Genomic DNA, 15057 nt, shown 5'->3' on the forward strand with positions numbered 1-15057 from the left:
TTCCTCATTCTGTTGCCCAGGCCGGACTGCAATGGCATGATCATAGCTCATTGCAACCTTGAGCTCTTGGGTTCAAGCAATCCTCCCACCTCAGCTCCCCGAGTAGCTGGGACAACAGGTGTGTTTCACCACACTCAGCTAATTTTCTTACTTCTGTAGAGGCAGGGTCTTCCTATGTTGCTTAGGTTGGTCTCAAACTCCTGGGCTCAAGTGATCCTCCTGCCTCAGCCTCCCAAATTGTGAGGATTACAGGCATGAACCACTGCGTCTGGCCAACATAAATGTTTTTTAGTGTATACATCAGTAACATATATAGGTCCACAGCAAATAAGGAATAGCTGCAATTAATTTGGTTCAATTAATTATGTGTTCAACACCTTCACAAAGTGTTTTTAAAGTTTTATTATTGAATCTCATGCTCCATTTTGAAGTTTAATTAAGTTTCTCTCTTACCGATACCATAATTCTTAGAGTCCTAAATCTATGTTGTTTCTAAATAATTGTTTAATTTTTGAAAGTTTATAGTTGGACATAGTGGCTCATGGCTGTAATCTTTGCACTCTGGGAGGCAAAGGTGGGCGGATCACCTGAGGTCAGGAGTTTGAGACCAGCCTAGCCAACATGGCAAAACCCCATCTCTATAAAATACAAAAATTAGCCAGGCGTGGTGGTGGGCACCGGTAATCCCAACTACTCAGGAGGCTGAGGCAGGAGAATCACCTGAACCCAAGAGGTGGAGGTTTCAGCAAGCCGAAATCATGCCACTGTACTCCAACCTAAGCAACAGAGCAAGAATTTGTCTTAAAAAAAAAAAATTACATTTCTGTTGGGAATGGTGGCTCTCACCTGCAATTCCAGGAGTATGAAACCAGCCTGACTAACATGTTGAAACCTATCTCTACTAAAAATATAAAATATTAGCCAGGCATGGTGGTACGTGCCTGTAATCCCAGCTACTCCGGAGACTGAGGCAGGAGAATCGCTTGCACTCTGGAGGTGGAGGCTGCAGTGAACCAAAATTGTGCCATTGCACTCCAGCTGGGCAGCAAGAGAAAAATTCTATCTCAAAAAAAAAAAAAAAGTTGCACTGAGAAAAAACTCAGATCAAAACAAAATACAATAATCAATTCTTGAGAGCCCAAAGCAAACTCAGGCAAATTAATTGATTCCTTGTACCCTTGAGCCAGTCACTGAATATCTTTCCTTATAACCTTTTTGAGTAATGAAGAACATCAATTGTGCTGTTTCTAATAAGCTTTACTACACTGGAGTGAAAAAGAACCATGCCAACTGTTATATCTACTAGAACAGGAAAGAAGTTGAAACCAACACTTGAATAACTGCACCAAGAGGCCCTGATAAAGACTGTAGCCAGTCTCACGCTTTACGCAAGGAATAATTAACCTCAAACTACATAGCAGCATCTAGCCTATAGATAAAATTGTTTCTCACCATTTTGACCCTATACTTCAGCTCCCTACTTAAAATCCGTCTCATTAAATACTTAAATAGGTCAATGCCGAAGCATTTAAGAATAGGATTTTTTGGTTACATCTCATTCAAAAGATTATAATCTCTAATTCTTTTTAGGTGGTCTTAAGATATTTGGAAACTTTATTTTATTGACTTGCTACCCTTAACCACCCACCAAGAACTACATGTCATCAGCAAATCAAGCAATTTCACAAATGTCAAAAGAGCAACCAGAAAGTAGGCATAATCTCAGATTTGTGGCTTTCTTATCCAACCACTCTAAAGTAACCAATATTTTAAAAAAAATTCACTTAGGCTAAGATAACCCTAGTAAAGGGAAATAGGAAGTCATTCACTTAATTCAAATCACTAAACAATGTTTCAGAGAAGAAAAATAATTCTACTACAGAGCTATGGCAAAGCCCAGAAATCCAAATGTTTGTGAATTTTATGGAAACTGCCTCGCAATTACTTCATTGTAATTTATTTAAACTTGCTTTGCCACTAAGAGTTAATACATAATAAAAGAAATGTCTATTCAATTTTCCTCTCCTTTCCTCACCTCCAATCTTCTTAGGAATGAACCATATTTATTAATTATAATAAGGTACCACCATTTCTCAAGACTGGAAGCCACAGCATTGTTATTTCCTAGATTTATTCTATAATCAGCTTATTATAATAAACTTGACATAAAATATTTTAGCAGTTTATAGATACTAATATTTTCTAAATCTGAAGGCTTTCTCATTTTTAAAAAGGAAAACAATTTTTTATTTATTTTTCTTTGTAATTAAGGTTGCTTCTGACTCAAAAAAACAATATTCTTCCTGTTAATTTGTTGAGTCAGTAGCAAAAATAAGGTCTAGCATTTACTGAACACACATTATTTGCAAGGCACTGTGTAACAAACCTAACAGTCACTATAGCTTTAAAGATATTCTATAATCTCAGAATATCTAAAAACATTGGTAACCCTCATGGAAGAAAAAAAAGACATATAAAAGGAACTCACAACCTTTCCTATTGATTTAACAATACATTCTTTGTTTTCATTAAGATTCTCCATTATAAATAATGTCTATTGCCATAAAATCCAATACTGAGATTAGAAGGCAAATTCAAATCCCAAATGTACTGCAAAAAGATGTATATTTGATTATAATGCTACATGATGTCATATATCCAGGAGAACTGAAGCATTATGGCCTCTTAAGGATAAAACTGCCTCTTGGTCATAGATTTAGGTGACACAGCATGTGATCCATTGTCTCTAAACAAAAAATGTGTGCAGCTGCATTTTCTAGTCAAGGGGGATGGGAGTGCAGAATACAAAAGGGTCAAAGATTTGTCTCATGGAGAAATTGCTTCTCAAATGAGAGTAAAAAATGAAATAAAATTGAGTAGGGAAAAACCTTTCTCCAATTCATACTAAAAGCAGATACCATTAAAACTAAAAAAAAAAAAAAAAAAAAAAAAAAAAANAAAAAAAAAAAAAATCTGTGTGGCAACCTTCCACTGAATTCACTTTCTTCCTACACTAACTTGCCCAGATTCAATTTGTAAACCATGTGTTTAGATGCCACTTCTATCTAAATATTAATAATTTTCTGCCAATTGTAAGCAGTATATAGAGTTCCTCTACACATTGTTGCAGTATTTGTCTCAAAAAGAAAAGTGTAGTCATTTATCCCTTTCTTGGGGAAGTAAAAATGAAGCAATAACTTACAAACCTGATTTTCTGCATGAAGAACAAATATATTATGATGTATCCCTGGCACATAATCCTCCTGCCTTTCACACAAACACAGATTTCAAAAAGCAGTACCACAAAAGATCTAAACTGAGTGGAAACTGTTTAGAAAACTGTAAGAAAAATGGTTATTTTTAATAAATGTTAAAAGTTGGTGACTAAACAATGTGTAAACTTCTATTATCTCAAACACAGCAGTTATATACCCTACATGTTACTAAATATGATAGAAAAGAAGAGTAACTCTAACTTACAAAATCCATCTACTTAAACTTTAGGATTGCTATCAATACCATATCTAAACAAAAATAGGTTAAAAGCCGAAAAAAAACTGACAGCACAGAAATAAAAAAACAAAACCATTAAAGGAGAAAAGTATACTTACCATCTAGAATCAGAAGTAGTATCACCTGTATTATAAGTCATACAGTGATCAATTATTAGCCTACCAGCACTTTAGTTTTCTGACAGACTTGTACAGTCAGCCCTCTGCATCTGTGGGTTCTGTATCCATGGATTCAACCAACTGCACATCAGAAATATTTGGGGGAAAAAAAGATTGGTTGTGTCTGTAATGAACAGATACAGACTTTTTTTCTTATCATTATTCCCTACACAATATAGTATAACAACTATTTATATAGTATTTACATTGTATCAGGTATTATAAGTAATCTAGAGATTTAAAGTCCAGTATATGGAAGGATGTGAGTAGGTTATATACAAATACTACACCATGTAAAACAAGAAACTTAAGCATCTGTGGATTTTGGTATCTTCAGGAGGTCCCAGAACCAATCTCAATCTCCCATGATACACCAAGGGATGACCATACTGCACTTAAAAAGTAACACTGAAAGGAACAAAGTTATAAAAACCTAACAAGTCAACAAATGTCCCAAAGGACAAATTTGATTGGCATTTGAATATAAACAAGTCGTCGTCTTTGTTATCACAGTTTATGTATAACAATATTTCAATGCCTTGATTATAAGTCATAATCATGCAGTAAATCTCCTATAGCCAATTAAACTGCTCCACTGAAAAGAAGTAAAAGTATATTTCATGATCAGAAATAAATCTAATAAATGCAGACAATCTTACTAATAGTCCCGATGTCAAATTTGGAAAGTAGGAGTAAAAGGATTCTATTCTGATTGGTTTAATATGTTGACTGTATATGTAATTCTAAAAACAAAACAAAAATATAATCAAACACAGAACTGATTTTAAGTGGGACTAAATTAACCTCATATGTACCCTGACATAATATATTTATACTAAAAAATTATTAAAGATATTCATGTTATTAAAGACTATCTCTGGCTAGTCTTTTATAGTTGCTCATGCCTATAATCCCAGCAATTTGGGAGGCTGAGGGGGGTGGATCACCTGAGGTTGGGAGTTCAAGACCAGCCTGATCAACATGGAGAAATCCCGTCTCTACTAAAAATACAAAATTAGCTAGGTGTAGTAGCACATGCATGTAATCCCACCTACTTGGGAGGCTGAGGCAGGAGAATCCTCAACCCGGGATTTTATTAACACTTTCTATAATAAATGTTTCTAAATAAACTTACATGGAATATAATCTAAATTATAAAAAGCCATATCAACTGCAGCTACATATAGCTAAGTAGTCTAGTGGTCACTACTAGTAGACATGGTTAGCAAGTGAGTGGATGTTAGTTCTATTTGGTACTGTAAGGAATATTGGAAGAGAAAATTACTTTTTTTTTTCTTTTTGGAGACAGATTAATGTTTGCAGTGTTCTATTTTTTTAAAAGCCTGTTCAGTTTGAGATATTTGTGAGATATCCAAGGACAGGCATTCGAGATATACATGCTCCAAAGTTCAGGAAAGATGTCTGGTCTGGAGATAAATTTTGGGGTCATTAAATCTAAAATAGCTCTGAAATCTGTCCACTTTTCTCCATTTGCACTGTCACAACTACAGTCCAAGCCAACATCATCTTTCATCCAGACCACTGCAAAGGTAATATAAGTTGAATATTCACTCCTTATCCGAAAATCTTGAGACCAGAATGCTGTGGATTTGGTATTTTTTTGGACTTTGTAATATTTATTTGTACATACATAATGAGATTCCTTAGGGTTCGGACCCAAGTCTAAACATAATATTCATTTATTTTTCATATATATCTTATATAAATAGCCTGAAGGTAATTTTATTTTTCCCTTGGAGACATTGAATAAATCATGTGTTGTGCACCTGCATTTTGATTACAAACCATCACGTTTGGTCAGATGTGGAATCTTCCACTTATGGCATCATGTCGGCACTCAAAAGCTTCAGATTTTGGAGCAGTTCAGGTTTTGGATTTTTGTATTAGGGATGCACAACCTGTATACATGAATGGAAACCCCTATGGTGTGTTCTGCAAATCACACACAATAGCTCCCACATTATCTTCTTAAATTTATGCCAGACTGTCTTAATTTGTCCTCTGTAATATAGCTAATGTAATAGTGCATGATGTCAATCTAGCAATGTCCCTTTCCTGCTTAATCCATCAAGGGGACTCTTAGGTAAAAATCCTTAACCTTGTATACAAGACCCTGTGTATTTTAGCCATGCTCTAACCTTTCAGGTCACATTTTTTGCTACCCTTCCCCTTGTTCTCTCCATTTCAGATATCTGAATAGACCACGGTTTCTCCTCTTTCAGAGCCTATACAACTCCTACTCCTTCTGGCTGGAACACTCTTTATTCTACCTAACCCTGGCTCACTGCTATTTATTATTCACATCTCAGCCTGGAAATCTTGGGAGAAGGCAGCCAGGCACAGTGGCTCATATCTGTCATCCCAGCAATTTGGTAGGCTAAGGCTGGCAGATCACTTGAGACCAGGAGTTCGAGACTGGCCTGGCCAATATAGCAAAACCCCATCTTTACTAAAAATACAAATATTAGCTGGGCATGGTGGTGTGTGCCTTTAATCCCTGCTACTTGGAGGCTGAGGCATGAGAACCATTTGAACCTGGGAGACAGAGGCTGCAGTGAGCCAAGATTGTGCCATTGCACTCCAGCTTGGGCGACAGAGGAAGACTGTCTAAAAAGAAAAAAAAGAAATCTTGGGGGAAGAATTCTCTAAAATTCCAGATTACGGAGGGGTCCCAGTTCTAATCTCCCATAGTACTCTAACTTTTTTATAACATTTGTCACACCTGAGATGGTTTAATATATATCTTTCCTGACTAACTGAAAGCCTCATAAGGACAGAGCTAGTTGTCTGTTTTGCTTACTGCTCAAATATTCGTGATCTAGCAAAATTTGGTTCTAGCTCTGCTAGTACATAACTTTGCCATCTGTAAAATGAAATAATGGACTTTATTATATAATAATCTAAATTCTAATCAAAACTGAAATTCGAACATTACTAGTTTTCCTATAGATACTTACATGTGAGATCTACATTTCTTCTCTGAATCTATTCCACACACACTCACATATTATATTCCATATATACTCACACATGTATGTGTACATTACAAATGCACACACACAGAATGAAAAAGCTAGTACTTTCATAAATTAAAAAACTCATGAATGCCTACTGATAACAGACATTATTATAAATACTTTACTGTTATTAGCTCTTTTAATCTTACTCCTAACAACCCTATCAAGTAGTTGCCATTGTTAGTGTCTATTTTATATGCAGAAACACATACAGAGAAGGATTAAACAGTGTGCTTCAAACTGGAAGTATGGCTCCAGAGTTCACACTATTCACTACTACACTAGTCAGACATCCTGCCTAGATTGCTTCATAAGTAAAAAAGACAAAAAAAAAAAATCAATATATCTGATTTAATATCTATATGCCCAAGCTAATGCTTCTCTATTACAAGTCAGTTCAAACTATACTAATCCTGTTCAAATACTTCCTGCACATTTCTCTATATGCTTGCTTTTGATATTCTAACAACTGGATTGTCTACCTTCCCTACCACCATTCAGTCAAACTCTAATATTTAAGGCTTAATTTAACAACAACTCCTCCACATAATTCCCACCCCAGCTTTTTTCTGTTAGAGACTTTAAATCTCTCCCACTGTGTTCCAAGCATTTACATTTCCTCTTTTTACTGTAGTTATTTGTATTAAGAGTGCAAAAGAAACAATAGACATGAGATCACTTTGTAAACACTAAAGTTCTATATTTTATGAGGTGCTAATACAGACCAAGTCAAAAGTATTGTTAATCAAAGAAAGAAAATAGAAAACAATGGACTCAATATCCCTAAGCAGAGTACTTCAAGCAAGCACAACCTGGCTCTAACTTGCTGTCAGTTTGAATAGAAGTACAAAAGGAAAATTATACCCAAACCATACCACATCACTAAGTTTTGTTTTAATGAAACAAAGGAGACATTTTAATCAAACCATATGAAACAAAAAAAACTGAAGGATGAAATATGATATTCATTAAAATATTTACTGATCCCAGCACTCTGGGAGGCCAAGGCAGGAAAATCACTTGAGGTCAGAAGTTCAAGACCAGCCTGGCCTAAATGGCAAAGCCCGTCTCTACTAAAAATACAAAAATTAGCTGGGCATGGTAGCGGGTGCCTGTAATCTCAGCTACTTAGGAGGCTGAGGCATGAGACTTGCTTGAACCCAGGAAGCAAAGGTTGCAGTGAACGAGATCATACCACTGCACTCCAGCCTGGATGACAGAGCAAGATTCTGTCTCAAAAAAAAAGAAAAAGAAAAAAATTACTGAGCAAGTTATCATTCAAGTATAGAATACTATGCATGGTACTATGTTTTCCATTCTGCTTTGTGATATTTTCACTTTCCAAATTTCAGGTCTCTACTTAAGAGACACTTGATGATATTTGACAATATTATAGCAAAAGTAAACTTTTAAAATATTATTTTAATTCCAATTAGCTGGGCGTGGTGGCACACACCTGTAATCCCAGCTACTCGGGAGGCTAAGGGAGGAGAATCGCTTGAATCAGGGAGTTGGAGGTTGTAGTGAGCCAAGATCACTGCACTGCACTCCAGGTTGGCAACAGAGTGAGATTCCATCTCAAAAAAATAAATAAATAAAAATAAAAATAAAAAAATAAAAAATAAAATATTTTAATTTCATCTGAACAATATTTCATTTTAAAGTAGTAATTGAAAGAAATCAACAGTAAATTTATTTGTATAAAAGCACTACTAAATTGGATAGCCATATGCAGAAGAATGAAACTGGGTCCATGTCTCACCATATACAAAAATTAATTATAGATGGACTAAAGACTTAAATATAAGACCTGAAACTACACTATAAAATAAAGAAAATTTAGGAAAAACTCTTCTGAACATTGGCCTGAACAAAGAATTTATGACTAAGAACTCAAAAGCAATTGCAACAAAACCAAAAACAGACAAGTGAGGCTTAATCAGCTAAAAAGCTTCTGAACAGCAAAATAAATAACAGAGGAAAGAGACAACTCACGGAATGGGAAAAAAATATTTGCAAACTATACATGTGACAAAGGACTAATATACAGAACCTACAAGACATGCAAACAACAAGAAAAACACAACTCTATCAAAAAGCAGGCAAAGGGCATGAACAAGTTACTTTTTAAAAGAAGACATAAAGCAGCCAATAAACATGAAAAAAATACTCAACATCACTAATCATCAAAGAAATGCAAATTAAAACTCCAGTGAGATACCATCTTATATCAGTGAGAAAGCCTATTATCAAAAAGGCAAAAAATAACAATGCTGGCAAGGATGTGGAGAAAGGGGGAATGCTCATACACTGTTGGTGGGAATGTAAAGCAATACAGCCATTGTGGAAAACCATATAGAGAGTCCTCAAAAACTAAAATCAGAACTACTATATGATGTTTCAGGTGACAGGTATCTCAACTACCCTAATTTGATCATTATACATTGTAAACACATACCAAAATATCACATGCGTCCCCCAAAACATATCAATTATAAAAAAGAAAAAATATTATAAAAAAGAAAAAATGGATTAAACATATTGATACACCAATAATAAACCTCCATTATGATTGTAAGCCCACCTCATCCAATCCCTACACTTTGGGGAAAGTAAGTTCCTACTCTGTATATTCTCATAATATCTTTGATTGTTTAGTATATGTCCCATAATGCAATTATTTACTCGTACGCATCTTATTCCTAGCACAGTATAAATGAAAGCATTCATACTCCCAAGAGATTGAATCCCACACAAAGTTACTAAAAAAAAGAAACAGAATAAAATAACATCCCTATAAACAACAAAAGCAAGCCTTAAAGAGATGCTCATAGAAGTGATAAAAATGAACTCCTATTTCAAAGTAAACTTAAAAAAAAGGTTATACAAGAAATACATATATCAGATATATATACATTGTAATATATAATACACAATACATACAATATATATTAGCTATATAGATCAGAGAGATATATAAATCAGATATATCATATATATATCAGAAATACATATATCAGATATACATTATACATTACAACATATGTATCTGGTATATGTATTTCTTGTATAATATATATATTTCTTGGATAATTGATACACACACACACATATATATCTCAGATATATCAGAATTAGAAAAGCTCAGAAATGAGGTGAATGGAGCTCAAGAAAGAGTGAAAATAAAAGGGAAAAAATCATTTCAGAAATGAAGACTTAAAGGACTATCAGAAAAAAAAGTATTGGATAAAATCAGAGAAACAGAAGGTATAAAGAAAGAAAACTTAATGAAAAGGAAAAAAAGGAGAGGGGAGTGCAAGAACCTGTATGAGCATGAGCAAGAAAGCAGGCTTAACGATAGCACCTAGGGATACATACTTGGATAATAAAACCAAAAGCTTAATTCATTTTCAGAAAACCCAGGACAGTGGTTACTTTTAAAGGACAGGGTTACACAGGTGCTAGCCTTATAATTCACTAAGCTACACATCTGTTTTGTGTGGTTTTCTGCATTTATTTCACTTTATAATAAAAAAGATAAAAAAAGAATTTAGGAAAATAAATTGCTGCTGATGTTAATTTAAAACTACTTCCAACCCAGGTGCAGTGGCTCACGCCCGTAATCCCAACACTTTGGGAGACCAAGGCAGGTGGATCACCTGAGGTCAGGAGTTCGAGACCAGCCTGGGCAACATGGTGAAATCCCATCTCCACTAAAAATACAAAAAAATTAGCCGGGCATGGTGGTGCATTCCTGTAGTCCCAGCTACTCCGGAGGCTGAGGCAGGAGAATTGCTTGAACCCTGGAGGCGGAGAGTGTAGTGGGTGCTGAGATCTCACCACTACACTCCGAGGCTAGGCAATAAAGCAAGACTCCAGCTCAAACAAAACAAAACAAAACAAAACAAAACAAAACAAAACAACCTACTTCTAGGAATCAGATGAAAAACAAAGTTACAAAAATCGTTTGGAATGATCTTTAAAACAAATTTAGTAAAATTATACAGCGAACCATGAGACCATTTTCCCAATGTTTCTTCCTCACTCTTGGTAAACAGGAGGATGAATGAAAAGTCTATTATCTTATTACATAGCACCAACCTGCTCTGTTTCTCACATGTAATATACGCTTTAAAAGTACTAAACATTTATTCATTCTTAGAATAAAACTAATAAAATGTGCAAAAAAGATTTTTTTTTAGTTAAGAAATACTCAAAAACTGCCAGAAAACTAATTTTTGTAACAATCATATATGGTCTCAAAAACAAATATAATTAAATTCAACATGCATTTATCCAGCAATATTATACATTTCAACTAGGCTCTTCTCATATCTCCCAATCCATTCTCCCCAATACTGGAAGACCAACTTTCAAAGCCCAAAAGCCCCCTTTGAAACGCCTCATGAAGTACAGCAAAAAGCAAACAATTCAATTGCTACAAAGGTGAGGTAGGCAACAAATGAGTGAAGAGGGGTTGGTGTGGGACAAAAGAGAATGGCGGGGATTGCCTTACCTAAAAAAAGGGCAGCTACTTATAAGCTTTAGTTAATTACTCCATGAAACCAATGTTGCCACTATATCCAGTTTTTCAAGAAACAGAACTCTAGATTTTTGAGCAAAATGTACCAATATTTAAATGTTGACCAAAATATGCAAAATTCAAAACAAAAGTCACAAGTCAAACAGAATACAGCTGTAGGTAAAGTCTGCAAAGTGGCTTGTAGCATGTATGGGGTCTGATACATACATGGTTCCAATGGTTGGGTCCCTAGATGTCCTCAGAATTGAATAATGGTAGTCTTCCCAATTAAAAGGAAAAGTGAACAACTTTTTTTCTCTTATAGAGTGTTATTGAAACTTTAGAACCTAGAATCATTAATTCATTAACAGATGACAGAACATAAGAAAAAGTAGAAAAGAAACATTTGATAGTCACCACAAAACAGCTTAACTATTTTTGGTAGTGACTGTTTTTATAAACAGTGTGGTTACACTCACCATTTTGTACTGCATATATGTTATATGGTCAAACTGTCCTATCCTTAAAATTGCTCCTAGATTGTATGACAGAATCAAATATATATATATATGTATTTGCTTTTTAGTAGAAGAACACCATGAGAATGCAGAAGAACACCATGAGAACCCAAAGAAACTAGGGACCTAATAAAATCTAAAATTTTTGCTATGATGGCCTACAAGTTCCCCAAAATACAGATACAGGAATACAGACTTGTGTTTATTTCACACTATCCCAAGTGTCTTGAATATACTAAGCTCTTTCACTCCATCACGCTTTTTAGATGTATTTAAGGCCCTTCACCCCATGCTTTAAAACTGCTCAAAGTCATCTATCTCTCTGTGAGCCCCCCTTGCATTAGTGGTGAATTATTTGCTTTTTCCATCATGCTTCCTTGGCATCCTATAGAGAACCTTATTATAGAACTTACTTGCAGCTGGGCATGGTTGGTCATGCCTGTAATCCCAGCACTTTGGGAGGTGAAGGCAGGCAGATCACTGAGGTCAGGAGTTCAAGAACAGCCTGGCCAATATGGCAAAACTCCATCCCTACTAAAAATACAAAACTTAGCCAGTTGCAGTAGTGCATACCTCTAATCCCAGCTATTCATGAGGCTGAGGCAGGAGAATCGCTTCAACCTGGGAGGTGGAGGATGCAGCCAGCCAAGATCGCACAACTGCACTCCAGCCTACGTGACAGAGCAAGACTCCATCTCAAAATAAAAAAGAAATTTACTTGCTATTATAATCATGTATAATTATTTGCTTACCATTCTATCTCAGCCACTAGACCTGTAGTTCTTAAACTTTCAGTGTCATCCCACCATAAGAAATGTGTTTTTTTCAGAGACCCACAATACATATACATATATAACTAAAACGAAAATTTCATAAAATAATACCTTTACCCTTACCACATATAATGCACTAAAATTTTTTTAGATTGTTTTTTAAGAAAAGCTGGTCACAATTTCATGAAATAATACTTTTACCCTTACCATATAAAATGTACTAAATTTGTTTTAAATTGTTTTTTAAGAAAAGCTGGTCACAATTTCTCACCCCAATTCAGTCACCCATTTAAGAAATACTACACTAGAATATAAATCCTTGTTGGCAGAACTCATTACATTCATTTTTATGCTCTAGCACAGACCATAACATTTAGTGAGCATTTAAATGTTTAAATGAATGAATAAATATAGCAAATGCTGTACTAGAAAAGTGAAAGAGTATCTTCATCACTTTGGGGCAAGTTAAAAAAAAAAAAAAAGAGGAGAGAGAAAAGTGAAAGAGTAAGGCTTTCAAGTCAAGCTGACCCACCAGCCACCAACTTGCTTATGCAATCTCTGACAAATGAACCTCCTTGAGTCCCAGGGAATAATACCACTGACTTAACTTCTATAACAATAAAGTAGCAACATTCCTGCCACAGAGTAAGCATTCTATAAATATTAGTTTCTCTCCCTAGCTTGTATTTTTCCTTACTTCTTAGGGACAGATCAAGATACAAGCATCTCATCCTAACAAATATTCATTTTTTAAAGACTTCAGATTGTAGTACAAAGATTAATGATTTTTTCAAGTATGAGAGATTTAAGTAAATACCCAGTATTACATTTACACAATTTCTCATTGTTTATGAGAATATGATATTCCTTACAGCATTATCGAAAATTAAATTATAGCCAGGCGCAGTGGCTCACACCTGTAATCCCAGCACTTTGGGAGGCCGAGGCAGGATGATCACTTGAGGTCAGGCATTCAAGACCAGCATAGCCAACATGGTAAAACCTCGTCTCTACTAAAAATACAAAAATTAGCCAGGCGTGTGAGGCTGGTGAATTGCTTCAACCCAGGAGGCGGAGGTTGCAGTAAGCTAAGATTGAGCCATTGAACTTCAACATGCACAACAGAGCACAACTCCAACTCAAAAAAAAAAAAAAAAAAGAATTATATACTTATGGGTCTAGTATATAACCATGCCAGTATATAGCAGACACAATAAAGACTGCAGTTGTTGCTATGATTATTAATAACTGTTGTTCAATCAGCATAGAAAGAGGTAGTATTTAAACTGAATTTTTAAGGATGGAAGGGTTGGACACAGGCACCGTGCAGTCAAAAGGACCAGTAAAATCTTAATTTACAAGAAACCTCTTCCCTTTTTCTCTGTATTTCCTCTTTTAAGAAAAGGAAACAAACTACAGGGATATAAATGTGTCAATTTCCTCAATTTTCTATCTCCAAGATTATATATAAAACTCAGAATAACCAATAACCCTGTGTCAATGCAAAATTTGAATTTAAATATTGGCCAGGTGAGGTGGCTTATACCTATAATTCCAGTACTTTGGGAAGCTGAGGTAGGAGGATCCTTAGAGCCTGATAGTTTGAGACCAGCCTGGGCAACACAGTCAGACCTTGCCTCTACAAAAACAAAAAAATTAAAAAATTACCCGGGGAGCACCTCTGTGGTCCCAGCTACTCAGTAGGTTGAAGCAGGAGGATCACTTGAGCCTTAAGAGGTGGAGGTTGCAGTGCACTGTGAATGTACCTTGCACTCCAGCCAGGATGAGGAGTGTGACTCTGTCTCAAAAAAAAAAAAAAAACACAAAAAAAGACAAAAAAAAAACTTATGTATATAAATATTCTGTTCAGTGGGCTATACAATTTAAAATATATTAATGACATATTTTAGAAAGAATTTCAATTAAGAGTTCAAAATAAGAGTGTTTTTGTAGTTAACCCAATTTACAAGAAAAATATTAACTGGAATCTTTACTCAATAATTTTTTAATCAAATTTTATTCTCCAATAAAATTGGTATTATTTGGTTAAAGACATTCCCAATAACATTACTAACGCTAGGAATGGCAGCACTATTCTACTCTTCTATTAAATACATAGTAAATTCCCTCCAAAAACATTTACTATCACTTTAAAAACTTTGATTATGTTTTTATTTCCTCAGCCTCATTTTCTTTTTCACAAATAAATAAGCATGGCTCCTCACAGAAGAGACCAGGGTCCCTGTTGTTTTCCCCATGTTTTCTCCAATATACCTTTCAAACCACTTCTCAGAAATAAAAGGGCTTGAGTGACACAAGCACTAATATCTGTAAAAATACTAGCAAGAAGGCAAAAATTTTCTTCTAACACCTGTAAACATTTTTAAGACAGGAAGGTAGTTAACAGTAATAAAACTATCCCTGTGATTTAATAGTAATATATCTACATGGGAAGAATCAAAGTAATTTTCCATTATCTGTCTTGGGAGCAAAAAGGTGGCTATTTTTATGGTATATGTATTTAACCTTTATGCT

The 15057-nt window shown here is 34.9% G+C and overlaps 1 protein-coding gene across 13 annotated transcripts in view; it reads right to left on the minus strand.

The window, feature by feature from the left end:
• Positions 1 to 15057, minus strand: part of FOXN2 (forkhead box N2) — a 68601-nt gene that overhangs the window by 46703 nt on the left and 6841 nt on the right. For 8 of the 13 annotated variants that reach the window (XM_037745732.1, XM_037745731.1, XM_037745728.1 and 5 more), the window contains exon 1: positions 3612 to 6140. The exons of 3 other annotated variants lie outside the window; for them this stretch is intronic. The gene's annotated coding sequence lies outside the window, so the exon portion shown is untranslated. Of the gene's footprint in view, positions 1 to 3611; positions 6141 to 15057 lie in introns of those variants that run through there. 2 more of the 13 variants (XM_037745733.1, XM_017548523.2) reach the window with 1 other exon arrangement.

This window comes from Cebus imitator, unplaced genomic scaffold, assembly GCF_001604975.1.
Source record: "Cebus imitator isolate Cc_AM_T3 unplaced genomic scaffold, Cebus_imitator-1.0 Scaffold209, whole genome shotgun sequence".
Taxonomy (NCBI): domain Eukaryota; kingdom Metazoa; phylum Chordata; class Mammalia; order Primates; family Cebidae; genus Cebus; species Cebus imitator.